Source organism: Drosophila sulfurigaster, chromosome 3, assembly GCF_023558435.1.
Source record: "Drosophila sulfurigaster albostrigata strain 15112-1811.04 chromosome 3, ASM2355843v2, whole genome shotgun sequence".
NCBI classification, from domain to species: Eukaryota; Metazoa; Arthropoda; class Insecta; order Diptera; family Drosophilidae; genus Drosophila; species Drosophila sulfurigaster.
Window position 1 is genome coordinate 45,979,159 of NC_084883.1, and position 23,208 is coordinate 46,002,366.

At 37.8% G+C, this 23,208-nt stretch overlaps 1 protein-coding gene across 3 annotated transcripts in view; it reads right to left on the reverse strand.

Moving 5' to 3' along the window:
- The window catches only part of LOC133842870 (lachesin), a 64,165-nt gene that overhangs the window by 15,711 nt on the left and 25,246 nt on the right, over window positions 1-23,208 (reverse strand). Inside the window, exon 1 of one of the 3 annotated variants that reach the window (XM_062276152.1) lies at window positions 2,830-3,071. The exons of the other annotated variants lie outside the window; for them this stretch is intronic. The gene's annotated coding sequence lies outside the window, so the exon portion shown is untranslated. Of the gene's footprint in view, window positions 1-2,829; window positions 3,072-23,208 lie in introns of those variants that run through there. 3 annotated transcript variants of the gene reach the window in all.

Sequence of the window (23,208 nt, forward strand, 5' to 3'; positions counted from 1 at the left end):
CGTGCGTGTGTCTGTGTGTATGTGTGTAAGTTGTAAGTGAAGGCTGCGGCTGCTGTCGAAATGGGCGTTTTGTTGCTTGCTGCTGACATTTTATGGCTGACGACAATGTTTTTGCCTTCGTCACGCCTCCCGCCTCGCTTCTCCCCGCTGGGTCAGTCCATATACGTATATACAACTGGCAGTCAAAGTAATTAGGTTGAAATTACAAATTATGGGTTCATGTAGCAGATTATAGCGACAAAATCAGAGCAAACGCACATGACTGGAAATTACAGCATTTGTTTTCGGTCATGTGTGTTGGCCAACGCAAATTTGCCCCGAAAAGTGGACAAACGGGTGAAGAGGCAGCTGTAGCTGTAGCAGCAGCAGCAGCTCGTTAAAAAGCACTTAGGAAGAGCAGAGGGCGGGGGTAATTATGATGCAATCAGTCTGGAAACAAATGAACAAGGCTAAAAATCACAACTCAACAGGCAAGGCTAACTTTTCTATCCATACACACACACACACAACTTGTGTGAGAGCAGCTCTCACTCTCTCTTTCTCTAGCTGGCAAAGGAATTTTCAATTCCCTTCACGACAATGTAAATTATGCTCGGAGGTGGCAAAGAAATGGCATCCAAGGGCTGTCATCCACCGACTTGCATCTTGAGTGGCAGTGAGACAACCAGCTGAGCAGCAATGCGCCAAACTGACAGCCGCCACATCGCAAATGGAATTGCTTGACAGGATGTCAGAGAGAATGGATAATGGTGCAAAGGCAGTTGGCAGTTTCCTCTTGAAAACAGCAAGCAGCAGCCGAGCAACGGCATCCAAGCAACCGAGCAACGTTGAGAGGAAAACGGAAAAGCAGCTGCAGCCACAAACACGAAAACGCATTAAGTTGCCAAAACGACGAGAGCTCCGAAATTGTCGAGCAAACAAAACAAAACAAAACAAAACACAAGAAACGGAGACGGACATGGAGAATATATTTGACAATCTTAATGAATATTAAAAGGTTCATTTATATGCATCACTAGCATCTTTCGAATTCCTACCTCTTCCCACTCGCAACAAAAAACCCATTCAACATTATAATTGCCAAGACCCACAAAAAATAAACCAAAACAAAAGCAGTTTTTTATATGTTTTTACAAGTATTTTTTCTTTTTGTGCTTATTTTGTTGTGTTCGCCTTGAAGCGCTAATTAGTTCACTTTTTTTTGGGACTGTTATTATCTTTTGTTTCGAAATGGAGGACATGCAAAAACAATACACAGTAGGCGCGCCCTTTGGCTGTTGCCACAAGTACTATACCAGAATAGAACCTTGCTTATAAGCAGTTCCGTAATGAGCTTAGCAAAGACAAAAAACACACATACAGAGAAAGAGACTTGCGGTCCATTTGAACAAAGCAAAGGCAGAGGGAAAGTCAAGAGAGAAGGAGAGTGAGAGCTTGTGGTAGTTTTCGAGTATTAAATGAATAATTAACACGTTTAATTTAAAACACAAATAACGATACATGAACTTAAGACTTCAAGTCAACTTTCAAGCTTAAGATTGGCTTTCAATGAGTACCAGAAAATTTAAATTTTTGAGTGTGAAGTAAATAAATAACATGTTTAATTAACTATGATCGAACTTAAGTCTTAAAGTTAACTTTCATGCTTTCAATGAGTAGCAGAAAAAATCAATTTCTGAGATAAGAATTTAACACGTTATATTTGAATAAAATTCGAACTTCATACTGAAAGTCAAAATTTAAGCTTCAGATTATATTTTAATAAGTAGCTCAAAATGTAAATTTTTTTAGAGTTAAAATAATAATTGCCAAGTGTAATTTGAAATGTATAAACTTTCAATTAAGAGTCAATTTCTAAACATCATTGAATTTCCGCACTTAAATGCTTAAAGATGCTGCATTTCAATAGTAGCAGAAAATTTAATTTCTCTGTGTTAAATTTATAATTAACACATTTATTTTTAACCATACTCGAACTGCATTCATTAAGTCAATTTTAAATATGCATTTTTCATTTATTTTCTTCATGATTTAATTTCAATAAGTAGCAGCAAAAGACAATTTTGGAGTGTTGAATAAATAATTAACACGTTGAATTTAAACGATACTCGTATTGAAAAGTTAAAGTCAACTTTCAGCAGCATTGAATTTTCCCATTTATCCGCTTAAAGATTGCATTTCAATAAGTAGCAGAAAAAGCCAAGAGCAGCAAACAAGGTTCATGGACTTTTATTTATGCGGAGAGCTTAAGCTATCAATAACTTTGACTTCGAGTACAATGAACCAAGCAAGAGGAGGCAGCAATAACGAGGCGAATGATAGAAAAACCATTGCCGCGTAATTTGGATCAGTGTTGCGACTGACGAAGAGTTACCGTAGCAAACAGGAGCTGAAGCAGCAGCAGCTGTAATTCCTTTACAAGCTGAAGGATATTAAAAACAAGTGCAGCAGCAGCAGCACGCAAAGGGGCAGCAGCCAAGCAGCAAACCGAAGCAACCGGGGCAACGTGCAGAATGTTGCATAAACTTAACATAAATAATGGAAGCAATATTTCAAGGCAGCGCAAAAGCTGGATGAAACAAAGTGGAGTCTACTTTCCCAGGGATCCAAGGAGCAGCCGCAGCGCAACAAATGAACTTGGGATGACTTGCAGCGTGTTCGGCTGATTGCCGTGAAATTTATGTGTCCGTGGAGCGACTGAAACAGCAGCAGCAGCAGCAGCAGCAATGCAATTTTTTTATACTCTTTTCTTTTCTTGTAAATTTGCTAGCATGCAAATTGCATTTTGAGGGGCAATATCAGAGGTAACATTTACAAAACGGTATTTACATTTTGTTGGTCAGCTACTTCCGGCAGCACTTGGCAACATTGGTCACACTATTGTTTGCACTTTTTTTTTTTAATTTTATGAAAAACAATTAAATTAATTATTTAAATTCAATGCATTTCTAACTTTGCACTGCACAATCAAACACAGCACGGAGCACAACGAACGGAACTTTATTAATTTCTTTCTGCTCGTTGTTTGCCAAAATACACACGGCGACGTTTGGCGTCCACTTCCGGCGCAGTTTCGAGTCGAACTGACGACCAAAACGCTTCGCTTCATTGGCAGCCTTCGCGTGTGTCCTCAGCCGAAGCACGAGCAGCCGAACGTTACTTCGGCTTCGTCTGCGAGTTCGTGGTTCTTTCGTTAAGTTTCGAACGTTGTTCGCTGCGCTTGCGTCGTAGCTTTCGAACGAAACACGTGCGATGGCAGGCGAAAAGGCAAAAGCAAAAAAGTCAACACAAAAAATGTAAAGCAAATCAACGAAAGAAAAACAAAAACAAGACATTTATTTTGTGACTGTGACTTCGCGCCTTTTTCGAACATCGCTCGCATTGTGGGTGCCCCAACAACAACAACGACAACAAGAAAGCGGAAAAAAATGTTGTACGCAGCGCATAAATCTCATTGGCCAAGAATGTGTGCACAAATTAATACAAAGAGCGGCGCCGACTGCGTTGTTGTTGGCTCTTTTTGTTGGCCAACTCTGGGGCTGGGTCTCTCTGAGTGCTGCGGTGGCATTAGGCCTACAACAACGACGAGTCACCCCCTTGAACTTGAATTGGATTTGTGAATACTACAGCAGCAGTCCGCCGTAGTGGGCGACGAAGGAGAAAACGACGAGGCGCAACAGTTGTGGCACAAAGTGAATTCATACATTAGCTTATAATTCAATTAATTACGAGCACAGCAAATTGAATACATATTATGTTGATTAAGTTAAACAGCGACACTAAGTGAAGAGACGCGATTTATAACACCATTGTAAATTACAAAATAGTTGCCAGCATTAAAAATTACTTTAAACTTTACTGTTTTGTAGTTTATTATTATTTAAACTACAAGTAGTTGTTTCTTTAAATTATTATGCATTGTTTTTTTTTTATTATTTTATTCAAATAAAGAAAATACAATTATTGTTTATATTTTTTTATTCAAATTTCAATTACCATTCCTTATAGCAATGAGATGACTAACCCTTTCGGGACTACTGGGACAATACGTCCCAAAATTTTTCATTGCATACTTGGACAATACGTCCCAAAATTTTTCATTGCATCGCATTTTCTATAATTTTAATGCTAGAGCACTTGTGAAATATCCCAAACACAGTTTTAAGTGTCTATTTCATAATGTAAACAAAAAAGTAACGGTGAATATCTTCGGATTGGGATTATATGTCCCATGATAAAAGGACGAATTCAGGATTTCCAAGTATGCAGTACATAATTATTTTTAGTCATCTTTCAGAATCTGAAAAAGGATTCTCTCTAACTATCCTGGTTTTCGAAATAAAACCCCGTCCCGAAAGGGCTAAGGCCTTCAGGCATAAGTTTGTTTAAAAAATAAGTCAGACATGTAATTAAATTGAAAAATTCACATTGAGCAATTGTATTTACTGCATAATTTTAAATTCGAAATAATTACAATTATATAAACATATTTTAAATTTTGTTGTTCTTCGGATAACTATTTATTAAACATGTTTCAGCATGCGAAATTTATTAAATTGTGTTGCGGAAGCATTAACCATTAATTGGGTAATATTTTATTTGAAATAAAGCATATTATAAAACATTTTTTATATATTGTTATATATAAAATATTGTTATAAATTTTGTTCAGAATACATATTAAATATTATTTATATATTGGAATAAAAACTATATTCCCTATTTACACTTCAGTTCAGCCACAATACATTATGCCAAACAGTTGCCACCACTTTCAATTACTTTAAATTTTATTGTTGTTCAGAAAATTATTTATTTATTATTGTGGGTCGGATACATTAACAAATAGATAATAATTTGCATGAAACAATAAAAACAGTAAGATATTAAGCAGTTAAATTGATAATTACAGTCAGGCCACAGTAAAATATTTCATAACTTCCTCTGAACATAATTTAGTAAAAGTCACTACAGGATTATAATTTTTAAATAATTACAACCGTATTTTAGTAATTTAATTATTTCAAAATTCTCATTTGAAAATAAATAATTATTATGTAAACTTTAAAATTAATTTTCAAAATTTCCTTATCCAAAATTAATAATAGTTGAGACACAGTAGCAGCAAATATAATTTTCTACCTGTTAAATAAATAATTAAAACGTTTAATTTTTAATGATACACTAACTTATTTCTTAGTAAAATTGTATGCATCATTTTTCTCTAACAATTTGCTAATATCTTAAATGCATTATTAAAACAAGCAGAAGCATAATATTAAGTAGTTATTAAATTGCTAAATACACAGCAAGAGGCTTTACAAACTTCATTCAATATGCTCTGTACTATGATCGATTTTCTATTTTATCAAGTTTACTTATGCATTGAGCTCAATATTAAATTAAATTATCATAACAAAAAACTATTTAAACTTGCAGACAGAAATTAAGAAAAAACGTTTTAAGAGCATAAAATATTATGCAATTTTTTTCATTAACAAATTTTTAATGCATTTTTTATGCACTGTCAATTTGCTGTTGTGGCAGAAAAACCATAAACCAACTTGCAGCTTTAGTTTGTTGAACTTCTTCACCTCCTCTTTCCTCTTTGGCCTTTCAGCAGACGCTTCGTCGTGGCAAGTTGCAAATACATATTGCACTTAAATATTCTGCATACGTAATTATGTCAGTTGCAGTTTAGTTTTGCGGCCATGTCGAGGGGGAAAGAGGGAAGAGTGCTAGAAGTTCTGGGATAATATCTGAAGCATATTTCTGTGTATTTCTTTTTCTGCTTGCGCAATCATAACGCACAAGCGCACACAAATGTTTTGCACAATCTTTGATTGGCAACTTACAAGAGAGCCACAAATTCGCTGGACAGCTAAATTTCCTACCCACGCAGCCTCCGCGCCTCATCCCTCTCTCTCTGAAAGTTATCTTGGGAAATGTAATGCAAATTGTACTCTGATATTTTGTATCTGTCTCTGTTATTATTTTGGCTCTGGCGGCTTTTTTGGAATAACAAGTTTTTGTTTGTATTGCAAGTTGAAGAAATAAACAAACAAACAGCATACTTCCTTTGTGCTCTAGCAAGGAGCAAAGAGCAAGAAGCAAGGAGCCAGAAGTCTGGCAGGAAGTGCGCGCTTATAACAAAATTTGTTTTGTCTTACAACATGAGAATCTTGTTTGCTTTGTGGCCAGATTGCAGATTGAAAAAGGCAAAAATATGACTACAACTTGACTTCACTTTAATGGACATTTGTTGTGTACTCGTTGATGATATGTGAAAAAGCACAGATAATAAACTGAACTGTGCTGAACTGAAACTTGGCTGGATTTATAACTCCAACATATGCTCATCATCTTTAGATGTTCCGCTGCTGCTTATCTGTCTGTCTGCTGTTTTCCCTTTTTTATATTTATTGCATCATTCGCTGCTGTAAACTCGCATATTAAGTGGATTGATGTATTAATATTTAAACGGCGATTTGTGGCTTCTCCTTCTTCTCATCATACATCCGCCTCTGGAGAGCACAAGCAAAACGACTCGTGGGCCACTGGGTAACTGCACTCAACTCAACTTAACTCGACTCGGATGAATGAAAGTCAACTCGTAACCTTTGACCCTTTGCCTTTGCTGTATATTTATGAGTGCAGATAATGCTTAATCTGCATATCAAGAAAATCGATTTCAGATATATATTTCCAACACATTCTCGCTTGTCCTCCCCAGTAATTACCTCTATAAAAGTTAACATCTTGTGGAGCAACCTGCTCTCCAGACAGGACTCTTCTTTTTCCTTCGAATGAGTCTCCTCACATTAAAACGCGACACGCATTGTGGCCCCATGTTAACTTTTTTGTGTGTGGGTCTTCGCTGTGTTGCTTGAGCTCATAAATAAAACATAAAAGCGCCGGCGCGTAGAATTCCTTTTTTATGATGTCGGCAAGCAGTTGCAGCCTCCTCCTCTCCCTTCTCTTTCCCCTCTCTAACTCTGCGTCTGAGTTGTAGCATATTTTGAAAAATGTTTATAAAATAACACGGAAAACGTACAAGTCATAAATAATGCGTTCGACCCGTAAACGAGTGAAGAGGAGAGAGAAAAGAGAACAGCAGGGAAGGGACAAAAAGTGTCGCAGTAATATAAAATTACCACGCGTTTGACATGCAAATATCGGTAAACAAGTTGAGCCTGATCCTAACAGGCAATTATAACTGACGACAACACTGCGTATGCTTGATTTGTGTATTCATTTCAGACAGTTGCAATAGTTTAACATATTAAAGTGGATGAAGATTTAAGTTCCTTCTCTGAAAAATCTTCTCTGGGGGTCATTCACTTTGACTTTGCGAATTAATAAATTGCAAGTGACAGTTGAGCAATTATTTACAATTAATTACGCATTTGACACACAAACACAAGTACCTTCTCTCCCTCTTCATTTTAAGAGCTGCAGAAATTGTCGATAGACTACAGAGTGAAACCTAAACTCAACCCCAAAAGCAAAGGGAACAAACAGCTCAAAAAAGGGGGCAACCTGAAAAGGTCTTCTGCATCCTCAGCTGCAGTTGATTATGCCAACTCCCACACACACAGAATTCTGTGGGCGTGTCGTTGCCCATTTTGAAGTAGAAACACAATCGATTAACATTTAATTGCACCTGCGGCTGCTGCACAAATTTCTGCCTTCTGCCTCTCAGATTCACTAATCGAAATTATTGTTTGGGTCTCTCTTCAGGCTACAGTTGAGTTTAGGCCCGTAACTCGTTCAGTCTCCGAATATTTGCTTGCCTCTCGAATCTTGCTGATGGCAGCAGCAGCACACACACTCCAATACACCCGCACACACACACTCGAATACACACACCTGAGTTTACAATGTGTCGATGCATTCAATAGAGATGCAATCACCTTTGCATGCTTAAAGCAGAGTCAGAGTGAAGCCAGGAGACACAGCAGAAGCTATTCTCATTTGACTTGTTCTACTTACCGAATAATCAGTGGCATCCTTTCAGAAGGATAACCCTCAAGTGGCTCAGCAGCCGTAGGATACATCAAGCTTTATATTTTCCGGTTGTTTTTAACCCTTTGACGACCCCAAACACGAATCTGAATCCTTTTCCTCTTCCGGCTTCAATTCAACAATAAAACCAAACAATTTAGCGAAAAGTTTGAAGGCGTTTTCGTAGCTGCGGTTGCTCAAAGCGTTTCCCAAACATTTCAGTGTCAACAAGGGGAGAGAAAAGAGGGAAAACACTTCCGCTTTTCACACGTTTTCCTTGTATTTGCCGGGGCAGTAGAAAAATGCCACAAATGTTGCGCCAAAAATAACATTTGAATACCAAAAAAGGTTTTTGTGCCACGTCAGACTAACGAGAAGCAGAATGATGAGAGATGGGGAGAGGTGAGGCAGCTGTTGATGTTGATGGAGACGTCTCCATTTGGAGGCAGACGCTGCCGCAGCTATTCCGTGCATTTTCATGGTGACATTGCGAGGATAACTAAACTGGCCAGAAAAAAACTGAAGCTGAAACTGAAAAATGGAAATATTTAACCAGCGTGCGAGAGTGAGTATACTCACTAGAGTTTCGAATATACTCGCTCTCCTATCTTCATTTGCGAGTGACTAAATGACAGTTTTTATGTTGTTTCATTTCAATTGATCGACAAATAAACGGGCGGCAAATCGCATTGATTTTCCTAAATGCCGCTGTTTGCTTAACGAGACTCGACAAACGAATCAATATCAGAGAATTCGAATCCGAATGCGAAATAAAAATTGAAACAGTATCAGTTGCAAATACAGGACTCGAATTGTCCTCGATGATTGAACTGAAGCATCCTTTGGATATCCATTGAATTGTTGACTGAATCGCGTTACAGCACATTAATATTTGATTTCCCTGTTTGTTTTTCATTTACTCAAAAGCAAATTTATTTAGATTTCCCCCATATGAATCCGATGACACCCCAAGTGAAGTTCCCCTTTCTATTCTTTTCCCTCTCTCACTCACTCTCTTTATCTTTTTGCCAGTCTGCGAAATCGATACTCCTATACGCCTCGTTGAAGTTGCAACTGCATTTGAAGTCGAGTGATTGTTGTGACTGGGAAAGTGAGATGAATTGCTGCTTGAATCCTTTCACATTAAATTATATATTCATTTTTAATTTGTAAGCTTCGCATTGAAATCTTTAAACAATCCAAAGTCTAAGCTTAACCCAGTCTTCCTTAAAACATTCTCATAGATTTATGTAGTTCGGACAGCTGTTGGGGCAAAGAATCAGAATAAAACAAGGATACGAAACAGAAGACGAAAAGGAGTGCGAATCTGAAAGGATTTAGTTTGACCGCCTTGACCCACATTCACTTGTCACTCACAAATTTATTTGCCAAAATATATTTCACAATAGTTAAATTCCTATTTTTCATCATCAGCCGAGGCTTAAGCTCTCATATGATCTCTCTGCCTTTCTCTGTTGCTTTCTCTGTCTCTTTGAGAGACTCGGAATGTGCCAGCTGTTAATATTTTGACAATGACGCATAAGTCCTGGACAAAGGACAGGCATTCCTAATGCCAACCAGTTGAACAGACAGTTGGCAAGATGAATGTCGACAGTTGGATGAATATCCAAATTTCATATTCAGGCCAAGCACTCGAGTCTAACCCGCTTCTCTCTCTTTCTCGCACACTCTATCTCTCTCGCTCTGTTATTGTTTAAGTTGTTGTTTTCTGTTTTTCTGGCACCTTCATTAGTTATTCAAAAATTGTCGAGGAACAGGATGGGAGAGATGAGGAGCACAACTGGAATTATGTCAGAAGTGCTCGGGTTGTCTTAGGCCCAGCGCCAAACGCACATGTGAACAGAGTCTAGGAGGAGAGTGGGGAAGGGGATGAAGTGGGGCACATGATGACTGATGAAGGGAACGATACGTTAAATGTGTGCTTAAGTAGCCAATGTCCTGCCACTTAAAGGTGTTTGAGGAAATAGCTTTAAAGCAAACAAACTTAGCTTTGAATTGGACAATTTAGATAAGCAATCAATGAATAGAAAAAATGCTTGTTATGATTGAGAGAATATTAGCTAAGGGATGCAGCTCTATTCCTCGTTATGAGAACCTTCTTTTATCGTGTTCTTTACCTACGATTCAATTAATTTGACAAGGGTTATAATCCAAATGGGTAAATGAGTGAATAATTGTGAGTAACAAGTGAATTACAGCATTTAAAACGACAACAATTGTTGGATCTGTTCCTGCTTTGTCTTCTTCCTGTTGTTGTTCTCTCATTTCCATTGCGCGTGTTAATGAGTTGTTAAGTTGTTCCAACGTTGTCCTCAGTACGCGACAGCGATAAATGTCAATTGCAGAGAGCCAGACGATGACAACCCTTAACTCCTTTACATTATCTGTGGGGGATTCAAAGTTCAACTCTGCCTTCAAGCACCCAAAATGCAGTCACATTCACAGAGAGAGAGAAGCTGGCAAGGATTCAGCATAATTTCCATTAAAAAGACCAGCAGAACATTCCCTTCATTCCGACGGTGTAAATGCCAAACAATTGCTGGATTATGGCCAGAATTCGGAATCCTCTCGATGACCATCGAGACAGGCTTCGAGTGTGGTCATAAATCGTCGCTGGCTAATTCCGAAGAGCGCACTTCAATTCGCATTCTGTCTGCACTTGGATGAGGCCTGTTTCTGACATTCATTGATTACGAATGAATGTTGTACTCACACTTGCACTCACTCTCCCTCACTCATATTCAAATTGCAAATGAGTGTAAGCTGAATACTTTCGAGAAACTTTTGAATTATCAACAAAATGTCATGCCAGCAACCAGACAATCTTCCCACACAGAACATTGTTTTATTTGGGTCGTAAACTTTTTCTATATTTTCCACTCTGACTTTGACTTTAGCCGAAGTGAACGTTTTGCTTGGTTTGGCAATGATTTAAGTAGAAGTTGAGCAACAACGCAACCAGGCACGCCCACAGACAACTCAGACGGCAAATCTATTGAATTGTCATTCTTCTAATGGATTCCATTTCATTGCCTGCTCATAGAGGGTACTCCATTGGTCAGTTTAAAGGAAGACAATATCTGTAGACTAGATAGCTTTAAAGAGATTTCCCTTTTCTTTCAGATTATCATTGAAGTCATTTATAGTTATTCGAATTAGCAGATTTCGCCTTCAACAAGGAAAGCCTTCTCAATGAAAAGGAGAAGGCAGCAAAGTTCTGGTTGAAGTCAAGTCGTGTCCCCTGTGATTAGAGGTAATGTCAAGACGTCAGGCAAATTGATTTATTGCCCAGCAAAAGCCACAGGTGTCCATCTCCTTCACCTACTACACCCAATTCCAATATTTGTACTCTCAAGCTGTCAGTTGTCCCCAGCTGACAGACAGATGGACAGACTGTCGTTGTGGTTGCCCTCGCGCATTTCAGTTTCAGTTTCCACTTTGTTGTCCTTGAATGGCCTCAATGGCCGCTCAGTTCGAACTTCGCGTGTCCTTTGCGGTTTTCGGTTCTCAAACTGAAACTGTTGACAGCTCGCCCACCTGCCTCTCTCTCCTTCTCTGTCACTGCCCCTTCCCAGTCACCTCTTGAGTCAAGGAGCATGAAAAATGATAGCGTCGATAGCGATAAATCTTGGGCGCGTTTAAAATCGAATCTTTCGCTTTGTGTTTAGCATAATCATTGGCAAAGAAAGAGAGAGAGAAGGGAAGTCGATCCCCTTGCTGTGCTTTTGTGCTAATTCGAATTTAATGCTCGCTGCACGGCATGACAAATATTGTGGATGGCGTGTCGAGTGGGCGAGTGGGAGGCTTGAGGGACATCTTGTCCCGCTGACAGTTTAATTGAATCTAAATCCTGCTGTGTCTGACACAAAAGAGAAGAAAACATATTTTTAATTTCACTGTTTGCTTCGTTGAGAAGGTAAACATTGAGATTTATGGCCACATCAACTGGGAGAGAACTTCAATGTGCTTCTCTAAACATATTTTGATAGCCTCTCCTTAGACTCTTCTTCCCTTTCGCTCTCTCTTTCTCGCCAGACATATGAAAATGCTTAACAAATGTGGCCAAGTGCAAGCTGCAAATTTTCTCAGACATAAAAATCCCTAGCAAACTATTTTGTTACGCATAATTTTAAACGCAGAATAAAGGCATTTAACTGCAGAGTTTATAGTTGATATTTTTGTTTGGTTTTATAACTGTGTATTTTCTTTATTTTCCCTAAGAGTTTGTTTAGTTTTTTTTTTTTTAATTTTGTGGCTGAAAATGTCTCTACCATGATTTGTTATCTGGACTAAACCACACAAATGATTTTTATAAATATTTTTAACATTTCCCACAACTTTTTCTGACAACTCAACTGCGATAAGCACAGACAACAAACAAAGCAACAGCAACTGCAACTGCAACTGTCAGTTAAATGCACTTCTGGCATTTGTTTTTCTATTTTTAACAATGCCAAAGTTAGACTTAGACTTTAGTGTTAGCATAGATTTTAATTTAATGCAATAAATATTTAATATAATTTATTAACACTAAAGAGTCATTTGTCTTTGTAGCACGAAATGTGTCAAAAGATTAGATAAATCTAAATTGAGGATTTATCGGAAACTGCGATGTTATCTTTAGATTGCCTCAAGGAAGTCTTTGATGTTAAAGCAACAGCGCGTGATAAATGTATTTAATATTTAGCATCTTCTTTAATTGCTGCCGAGCTGTGATGTGCTTTGATGTGTGGCAAATGTAAGTTGCAGCAACGTTGCACAAATTTAACAATATCTGTGTGATTTATAGTTGCATGCAGCATAATGAGGCTTCACATGATGTCTAGAATATCGATTTTGTGCCACAAACTCTGGGCAAAAGTGTCAAAGCTGCGAGCTGAACGATGTGACGTGGATATCACAGAAGCACAGTTTATGACACAATTCGCTGCCAGTTGCAGTTGCAGTTGCCACGCCACGGAGTCCTGCACTTTAAGTTCGGTTTCTCGCTTGCTGCGCTCTATTTATGTGGCACATCAAAAGGCGCCAAGGGCGAAAGTTTCGAGTCATAAATATGAAGCCAAGAACTTGCCAGATAGTTTCACAGTCAGCGATTATTAAAAATTTATTGATTGCCCCATCCGATAATAATGGTTTTACGCGGGGGCGTGATCGCTGACACAACTTGCCCAAGGGGCACACAATGCCTTACTTATGGCTCAGGCCAAAATGCTTTCAATTTGATTGCAGCGCGGCGGTCACAAACTTAGCAGGCAAAAAAAAAGAAAATCGAGATATATATACGATATTTATGCACTTCAATGCCGTTAGACAGTTTAGAAGCGAGATAGCAATAGATAGCGCTTAGAGAGGAAGCGAGAGCGAAAAAACTTTTGCAGATTATAAATCAAAACTTTCAATTTTCAAGCAGTTTTTTGTAACTTGACGGCAAAGTTGTGTCCAGACTGTTTTTTTTTTCTTTCGAGACCAAGGAGAAAGTTCGGGGCCAAAGTCTTCAAAAGTAAGTAAGAACAATAAATTGATTGACTGACAAATTGTAGGCGCGTGCAACATACCACTCCATGAGGAGTGCAAATATGCAACAACAAATGTAATTAGTGTTTAGCTTTGAGCCTTTGTAACTAGAGATTTGCGGCAATACCCTAAAGGTGCTAAGCAATTGAAGAAAGGCATATTAACTGTGAGCTGAATTAGGATTAGGAAATTAGTTATACCCGTCAGAGACTAATTCAGATATAGCTTTAGTTTTTTTGTAGCATATGTCACATTCAATACCAAATATACATTTCGGTATATTTTAGTATTTTTGCTAGCTATATTTTGATACCTTTTATATTAATATATTTTAAAACTCTTTTTGGTGGCCATAATTTTTATGGCTTGTTTTATCCATATACCAAATACAGATTTCGGTATATTTCAGTATTATGGTAAGTCACCGTCGAGCACACTCCAGCACTCTTTTTAATAGCACATGTAATATTAATATGCCAAATATAATTTTCGGCATATTTTTAAATTTGTTGGTAGTTATCATTGTTTTGTCACTTTTTGTATTAATATATCAAATATACATTTCAGTATTTTTTCAGTATGTATATTTTGGTATATTTTAAGAATACCGCATTGTTTTGACTATATTAAAATTGAGTATGGGGTATATCAAAGTCGAGCCCACTCGGAGCATTTTCATTTGTTTTTGTATTGGAAAGAGCATCTGCTTGTTGTGCAAGAGCAGCATTGTCTGTTTGGTTTTGCTACTATTGTGTGTTGCATGCCCCAAAGGCATTGTGGCTCATTTAAAAGCTGGCTGGCAAACTTAACCGCATACGCACAGAAGACGCAAGAAGACAATGATAGCGTTGCATGGAATTATTTGCAGCAGCTTCTGTTGTGGCAGGCAAAACATATAGTGGAAGTGACATGGGGGCAAAGGCGAGGGGGCAGTGAGAATGTAATCAAGAAAACATTTAAATGAATGGCAAATTCAAAATTGCATGCATATTTCATATGTGCAACCACAAAATGCTCATGTAATTGCGCACAAGTTGCCACAAAATGTAAAAGTGGGGGCTGGGGAAAGCGAAGATGCTTGCATAAATTTATGGTTGCCATGCCAAAAACTTTGGCAACACGCTCTCGCACCCAAGATGTGCCACACTCAAAGCAGCTATCTCTCTCTCTCTCTCTCTGTGTCTCTCTCACTCGCTACTTCTGTGGTCGACATTAGCATGCAAAGGCGAAGGCAGGCAGCAGGCAGAAATTTGCACATTGATTACTTGCCGGAAGTCATAATTAAACAACATCAAAGGACACACGAGGCGTCATTGGCAAGGTCCTTACAAACTTTGTGTTTCTTTTTTTTTTTCGTTAGTAAAATTAACACATAATTTGTTTACGAAACACGTTTGACACGGCCAAAAACTTGACCACTTTTCACCTACTAATTGAAAATTCCAACTGCGAGCTGATAATGTGAAGAGCCAACTAATTTGGTTACAACAACGAGGCGACAGTCAAATAGATGTTGGTGTGTGTATTTGTGTGTCTGTGTGTTGTGGCCAACAAGTTGAGTGTCGAGTGTTTGCCAGACATGCATGAAGCGGGACAATGAGGATACCGGGCCAAGGCCCAAGGCCAGACCATTAGCAGTGTCAGAAGTAGAGAGAGCCACAGTCAGGTAGTTAAAAAGTAAAAATCAATTTATGAGTAAATGTTAAGTGAAAAAGTTTTGCCATTAAAAGTGAAGCAAAAGCCGAAGAAAGGGGTTAAAACTCGTGTTTGCTCTTGAAGCTGTTGTTGTCCTCCTCGTAGGTGGTTCACGTAAACTCAGCCAGTCTTTCTCGGTGAACTAAGTCAGTCTCCAATCCAAGGTTTCAGCTTGTGCAGGCTAGAGATGGGCTAACTATCGTGAGTGACATGATTAAGTGCTTGAACATTAGATAGGGGTCGAGCCACCGTTTATAAGTTAGTATTTCACATTATATTTAAAGTCCCATGATGATAATAGAAGCTAAGATACAATAGCTAAAATAGTAAATAAATCAGGGAAGCATTTAATACACATAGCGTGAGTTATAGCTGCAATTCCCATACTTTTAACCATTAGCATATTTATCGGCCATTTTAACTTTTATATTGCCACATAAGTTATATGAAATTTATTCGATATTTCGATAGTCATCATAGTGTTGGTTAACATAAAGTAAAGACATAATTCTCATAAATTACAGATGCCACCGATGTTATTCTGCATTTAAAATTATTAGTTTCATTGAACTTTGAATAATTTTGGCTGCCACATTAATCATATTATGAATTGTCTCGTCTCGAATGTTACAATGAATGCATCGACTGGACATTTATTACTCAAAAGAATTAATGAGATTGATATGTATTGCACGTTTTTTGATTACTTGTTTGGAAATATTTAAATTTATGTGTTGTCAAAATTATATGGTTGAAATATTGAAACATTTTTATACCCGCTACCCATAGGGTAGAAGGGTATTATAACTTTGTGCCGGCAGGAAATGTATGTAACAGGTAGAAGGAGGCATCTCCGACCCTATAAAGTATATATATTCTTGATCAGCGTCAACAGCCGAGACGATATAGCCATGTCCGTCTGTCCGTCCGTCCGTCTGTCCGTATGAACACCTAGATCTCAGAGACTATAAGAGATAGAGCTATAATTTTTTTTCGACAGCATTTGTTATGTTTGCACGCAGATCAAGTTTATTTCGAATTTTTGCCACGCCCACTTCCGCCCCTGCAAATCAAAAAAATCGATTAACAAGCGTAATTTTAAAGCTAGAGTTACGAATTTTGGTGTGTATGATAACTATTATATTAGTTATGAATTCTGAAAATTTGGTTGCGATCAGATAGAAATTGTCGAAGTTATTAATGAAATACTTTTGTATGGACAAAAACGCCTACTTACTAGGGTCTGAGTTGCTTTGGCTGACAATCTGGTATATTGTGCCGTCTATGGTATATTTTGAATGCGGTACTATATCGATATACCACATATACCATTTGGTATATTTTTTAGTATTTTTGTAGTATATTTGGTATATTTTGAGAATAATACCGCAAAATATATTGCTTTCATTCAAAATGGGTAGCGGGTATCTCACAGTCGAGTACACTCGACTGTAGCTTTCTTACTTGTTTTGGTATAACATTGAATTATTAAAGTTTTTTCATCTTTTTTTCTCATGAAGTAATTTTTTCAATATTTTTTTACTATTTGGAAATATTTAATAGTATATTTTGTAGAGATTTGTTTGGATTTCATATAATTATTTATTAAATTGCAAATTGCAACCGAGGAAGGATTTACAATTTGTATTTATTTTCAGTTGTCGTCCAGCACTCAACAAACCTCGTGAGCATTAAGTGCGCATCTCTAGCACGAGGCGGAATTGAGGTGTCGAGAAGATAAATCAATTTGCTTGCTGTGCACAGTTGGCAACAACAAAAAGGTTTAATTAACGAACAAATGTCAACTTGAGCGAGCAACACTTAAGCGGCAACTTTTGTACGCAATTAAGGCATGAATGAATGACAGCTTGAATGGGCCAGCTAAGTGGGTAACTGAATCAGTAGTGAGAGAGTGAGCAAGTGAGTGAATGAATGAATCACTCTGAAGGTGCTTTCTAAAGTGATCCCTTTCGACGAATTGCTTGTGCAATTTTCTGTACACTGTTGGGTCAAAACTTGTGTCTGGGCCTTAAACCACAAAATTGTTGCACTTGTCAGTTGGGACATTTAATTGCTGATAACAGATCGAAAGCAGCCTTAAAGAAGTCGAATGTTCATTTAATTGGCAATTTAAAAGTTTGCATCAAATTTGAACCTTTCTTTAACATTGCTAAAGTTTAATTTTAGATTTTTTTGACACTTCTATTTCTTTGGCGAATAGTGGGCAAAAAGCGCAAATACTTTTTAGTTTGACACTCGATGCAACAAAAGCGCACAATTCAATGAAATTGAGAGCAACAACAAAGCGAATAAATTGTCACTTGGCCTGCTTGAATTGTAAGTGCAAATATTAACATTCAAAACAAGCGCACACTTGTGGATTACACACACAAACACACATCCTCTTCACACACACGCGCGCATCTAGTATGTATAGAGATGTCGTGTTAGTAGACTCCTCGTGGGAGAGACTAGCAGTGAAATGGAGGCTACAACAATACCCAAGTGACAATGTAAGTGACAGACAGGCACAGGCTGCACAGCTGTTGACAGACGCCTCTCTGTTGAAGGCATTTTCCTTTTTGCGACACTCAGAAATCAAAAGTAGAATCCGAAAGCAGTGCAAACAATGAATGTCGCCAGGCCACCGCAGGATATCAAATAATATTTGAACTAAATTTCGCCTTAGAGACAGACGATAGACAACGACGACGAGAACACTTTGACAGAGAGACACAAGCACAAGGTTCTTGGCTCTCACACGTATTTCAGTTAAGTTTAAAATCAGTCTGTCTTCAACTGCATACAGATGAGCATTTGCATGGCGTGGATACCGACGACGACGTGTTGACATAGGAACGAGAAGGAGCAGCTTCATCAAATTACATGTTGATAAACAAGTGGAAACTTGCCAGCATGCAGGTCAGTGTAAATAGCAAATGCATGTGAGCTGAGCAGCTTACAGATTACATTTGCCACACTCCTTTGCCTCGTGCCACATGTTCCTTGCAATAGCACATATTATAAATTGGATCCTATGTTAATCGGGTTTATGTTCTATCTATATCTATAGTAAATGTGTGTAATCTACACTTGCCACACGACATTTGCAACCTTAAGCACAGTCCTCAAGTCATTAGACCTCCCTACGCTTTATGGTTTTTAACTTATCCCACACACACATAAACACACATGAAACCACTCTTACTTAATGAGTCATTTGGCTAAATGTTCGCTCTTCTGACTTTGTTAATAATTAATGCATGTTTTAAGTTATAATGTGACAACATTTTAACGCACTTTGAGTTTTAGTGTGGGTTAAGCCTTTTTCAAATTATTTTAATCACATTTTCAGTGCACTAAAGCTAACTCAGCTGCTTAAATAAAATGAATTTTAATTATAGTAATTTTATGCTGCGTTTACACCAGGTTAATGTGTATTAAAAATATATGAAATAAACAAATCTATAGTATTGAACTTATACAAAAACCTTTTTAAAACTTATTAATATACCCGGTAGCAGTTCCCAATGAGAGCAAAATATTATCGCTAAAATATACTAAATTAATATACCGAAATATTCGAATGAATACCGAAATGTACATTTGGTATATTAATAAGACAAATTCTTTCTTTCTACTTTATAGGAAGCGAGTATAAAATATTATTTTTATTAAAACTAATACAAAATAAAATTTAGGTAGATAAGAGAGGTTGACGTTAAGAATAATTTATGTATTTTATATATTATTATAATTTTATTATTTATATTTTACAATAATGCAGTTTTCTACTACCCCTTATGGGGTACATATAATATATTATATTTTTTAAAAGTTCATGTTTTATCAAATACTTTTTTATCAAAGCTTACTCCAATCACAGTCTGAACACAGCACATTTCTTAGGTCATTATCATTTGAGATAAATAGATTCGACATAAATATGAATATGCTAATATAAATATAAATTTCTAGTCTCAACTTTAATGCTGAGCTTGCAAAGTCATGAGCAAAATGTTCGTTAGCCAATTAGCCAAATGAATGTTAATGAGAAAGGGAAAGCATAAACAGAGTGTGCTATAGAAATTAATTTAATCAACTCATTAATGAGTATGACAACACATGAGACACGTAGCACAAACGCAATGAATGCGATATTTAATCAAGGCAAATAATATTGAAATGTGATGAATTTTTAGGATTTTTTTTTTGTTGCAGTTTAATCAAATATAATTTTATTGCAATTGAAGAGAAATTTAATTGTTTTCTTTTTTTGGCGATACAATGTTGTATATTTACATTTTATACAATGTTTGAGCAAAATTTATGAATGCAATGAATTATTTATTTAGCAGGTGTCGCAGCACAGTTTGCATTCCAATTAACACGAGCTACGAGCGAGAGAGCGAGCTGGCATAAATTCCAATTGGAAAATGTATTTATGTCAGCTGTAAGCCGATTAATGACGTCCTGCAACAGAAACAGAACTGCAGCTGAAAATGCGGGAATCCAATGCAGAAATCGATTCGCCTGATGCTGATGTGTCGATGGCGATACCAAAAACCCGTTGACCAACCAAATGTCGAAAGCGGCCTATTAAAATCAATTAAATTCGGAATGCATTGGCAAAAGTATGGCGTTAAATTTAATGCATTAATGGCGATGCGAGGCGAGGCGAGGCGGCTATAAATTTTATAAGTTTTATATGCATTGTTGTAATTTATATCTACTTTTACGCGCATTTAAATTGTAATTATAATTTTCGTAAAATATCATTTGGAGTCGCCGTGGTGGCGTCATTAAAATGTTGCATTAACTTGGCCATAAAACTGCCACCTTGCCAAATTCAATTGCGAATTGCCTGCCGTTGCGTGAGTCGTTAAACAAAACGGAAATCTCGCACAAAATACTCCGCATTTAATTGATTTCGGTTACGAGCGGGCTTACAACAAACTTGCGTCTCCCCAACCAACCAATTGGCAATAACAAATGCATTAATCCCACTCTCTTTTGGGCTCTTTGTCTCGTGGCGTGTTAAACAAATATCCGTTCTCCAAATGGAATCTGATTAAAATTCAATGCACGCAAATAAATGTTTAATTAAAAAGCATTTTTATTATTTTATAGATTTCTGTGACATATGCGGAACAACATTCGTGAGTCTTTTTTATTTTTTGTTGCTGTTGTTGTTGTTTTAATTGCTGCTGTTGTCGTTGGCATTGCCATGTTGTTTACATGGTTGTTCAGATTTTAATTGACTTGGCAAACAAGACGAAATATATACACACACACACACATACATATACATATTTGATAAATATCATGGCAAACATAATAAACATTTAAAATATTACGCATGCAACGTTCACTTTTTCCAAGTGCAAAAAGTAAATAACAATTAAATAAACTATTGAATGTAAAAGCGGAAGTGCAATGAGCAAATGAAAATGGTAGCAAATAAATATTTTTAGTGTGCAACAAAGAAATACATTTATAACTAACCTATGTATTTCTTTTTGTAGGGTATTAAAGTGAAAAGCCATCAAGTTGTAATATTACACAACAACATAAACCATTAATATGCATGCCTAAAGATTTGGAAAAGGGAACTATTTTCCTTCCTCTTATGCTGACCACTCTCCAGTCTACACCCCTAACTGTTTATACCCTCTACTCTTAGGATAAAAGGGTATTACAATTTTGTGTATGTATGTAACTGGCATAAGGAGTCATCTGTATTGTTTAGTTGCTTTAGCTGACAATCTGATATATGTATGTTATTTTGTACTCTATGGTATATTTAAAATGTAGTAATCTATCGATATACCAAAGATAACCTTCGGTATTTCAGTATTATTTTTGGCATATGTTTTGTATATTTGTGGAATATGGTTTTATTAAACATGAGTAGCGGGTATTTTAAGGTCGAGCACACTGTTACTTTCTTACTTGTGTTTGACTGACCTTTTTGGCAAACTGAGCAGCAATAAAAGTTTAAATAGAAGTGCCAACAAACCACAACAGCACTCATCATGGTTCAACGCCAACAGCAGTGGGAGGCAGCGGGCGGGGTGTTGGGAGTGGAGGGGGCGTGGTTTTGTGGCAAGTGTTGGGACATATGCGGGGCATTTCCTGCAAAACCTCAATTGTGGCCCAAAGCGGACAAGCTAACAAGCATTAGGCAACGATACGTGTAGCGCTTAAACAGTTGAACTGCTTTGTGGAGCATTGACCTCAATGCTCTCAAAAGTTAATCAAATAATTGGCTTTGTTATCGAATAGTGCACTTGTCGCTTATCAAAGCATTGACAACAAATCAAAGTGTTTATTTAGCATAACTTGCAACGCTTTGCGTCAACCCCTTTTGACACATTTTCTGCTGCTAAAGAGTCAAAGTTATAATACTCAAATAAAACATTTACAGACGCAGACGGCGAAAAACTGCAAATGACACTCTCTCTCTGCTGTGTGTGTTGTGGTGTTGCAACATTGCTGTGGCGCCACCCCAGCGACGCGTCGAGTGAGTCAAGTGCCATGTGAAGTGGCAAAGAAAAGGAGATACAGAGGGAGAGAGAGAGAGCGAAAGAGTGCGGAGAGTGTCAAGTGCACTTCATTTCGTTTCCCCTCATAAATTCAAACCGAAAAATTCGTTTACGGGTTAAAAGGGGGACAGACGAGAGGTTTGTTGGCTTGAAGTGCACTTGGTAACAAGCTGCCTACAGGCTGCTGCCTGCCTCCTGTTAGTCTGGTCTACGCTCTTTTGGGTTAGCCAGGTTTTTTCCTGCTGCTGCTGCTGTTGAGCAGGTGGCTGTCGGTGTCTGCTAGAAAATTTAGTTGCCTCAACACAACCGCAAATGCGACAAAAGCAGAATGCAATTCGCACTTGAAACTGAAGGCGACGCCGGCAACTCTGCAACTGCAACAACAATACCAACGACAACAAGTAGACGCTTTGTGGTTGAAACAAAAAGAGAAAAAAAAGTTTTTGCTGCCATTCTCGCGACAAAAGTTCTCTGGCATCGTTTTCGGCTTTTTCTCCAATTTGCTGCAGAAAATGAAAATTTAAATTTTTAAGCAATGTCGCCGAAAAGTTGTTCAACAGTTTTCTCGTTTTCATTTCAGACTTCGTTTTTTTTGTGTCTTGCACTGCAGCTGGGAAATTTCACACATTTCCCACAGCGCAGTTTGCAGCGTTTTCCGTGTGTTTTTCCAAATGCTTCATTTGGCTTTTTCCTTTTTGCCAACAGACCCTCTGTCGAACTCCAACTCGCTGTGCGGCGCTGCGCTGCCATTTTGCAATTTTGTCAACGTGCAGCAGAAGAAAACTTCAGCGCATGTTTTTCATGAGGTTCTTCTTTTTTTTTGCTCTTCATTCCCAACGCTGATGAATGACTGAGAGCTCGGATAGTTACGTTCGTTGTGTTGCCAGCGCTTCACTAATAAGAGATAAAGGAGAGCAAAAGAGTGTAAGGGAAATGCGGTGCGCTGTTCTGCTTTTTGTTATGTTCTTGCTAAAGTAGCCTGGCAATCATCGGGGCCAGGCCAAAGAATGCACATCCGACACGCCGTTTCCTGCAACAACCACACCTCCAGGCTGCCTTCTGCCTGCCTGTAACTGCCACTGCCACTGCTGCTGTTGCATGCAACAAATGCCTCAAGTGCATAACGGCTGCCAGGCAGGCATTGGGGCCATTGCGGGCAGTTGAAGCCGCCTGCCATAAATCACTGCATTTGCATGTTGAAACTTCTTTTGCTCTCCCTCTTCCTCTCCCTCTCTCTCTCTATCTTTATACTTTTCCCTTTCTGTCTCACTCACTTGCGGCTAATCTTCAGGCTACCCCTTGTTGTGCAGCTTTGTACGCTTTTGTTTGCTTTTGCCGGGCGCACTCTCTGCTCTCTCGCCATGCTCCTTAGCTCAATTAAAAAATAGCATAGACGGGAGGCAACTGTTTCCTTTGGCAATTAATTTGT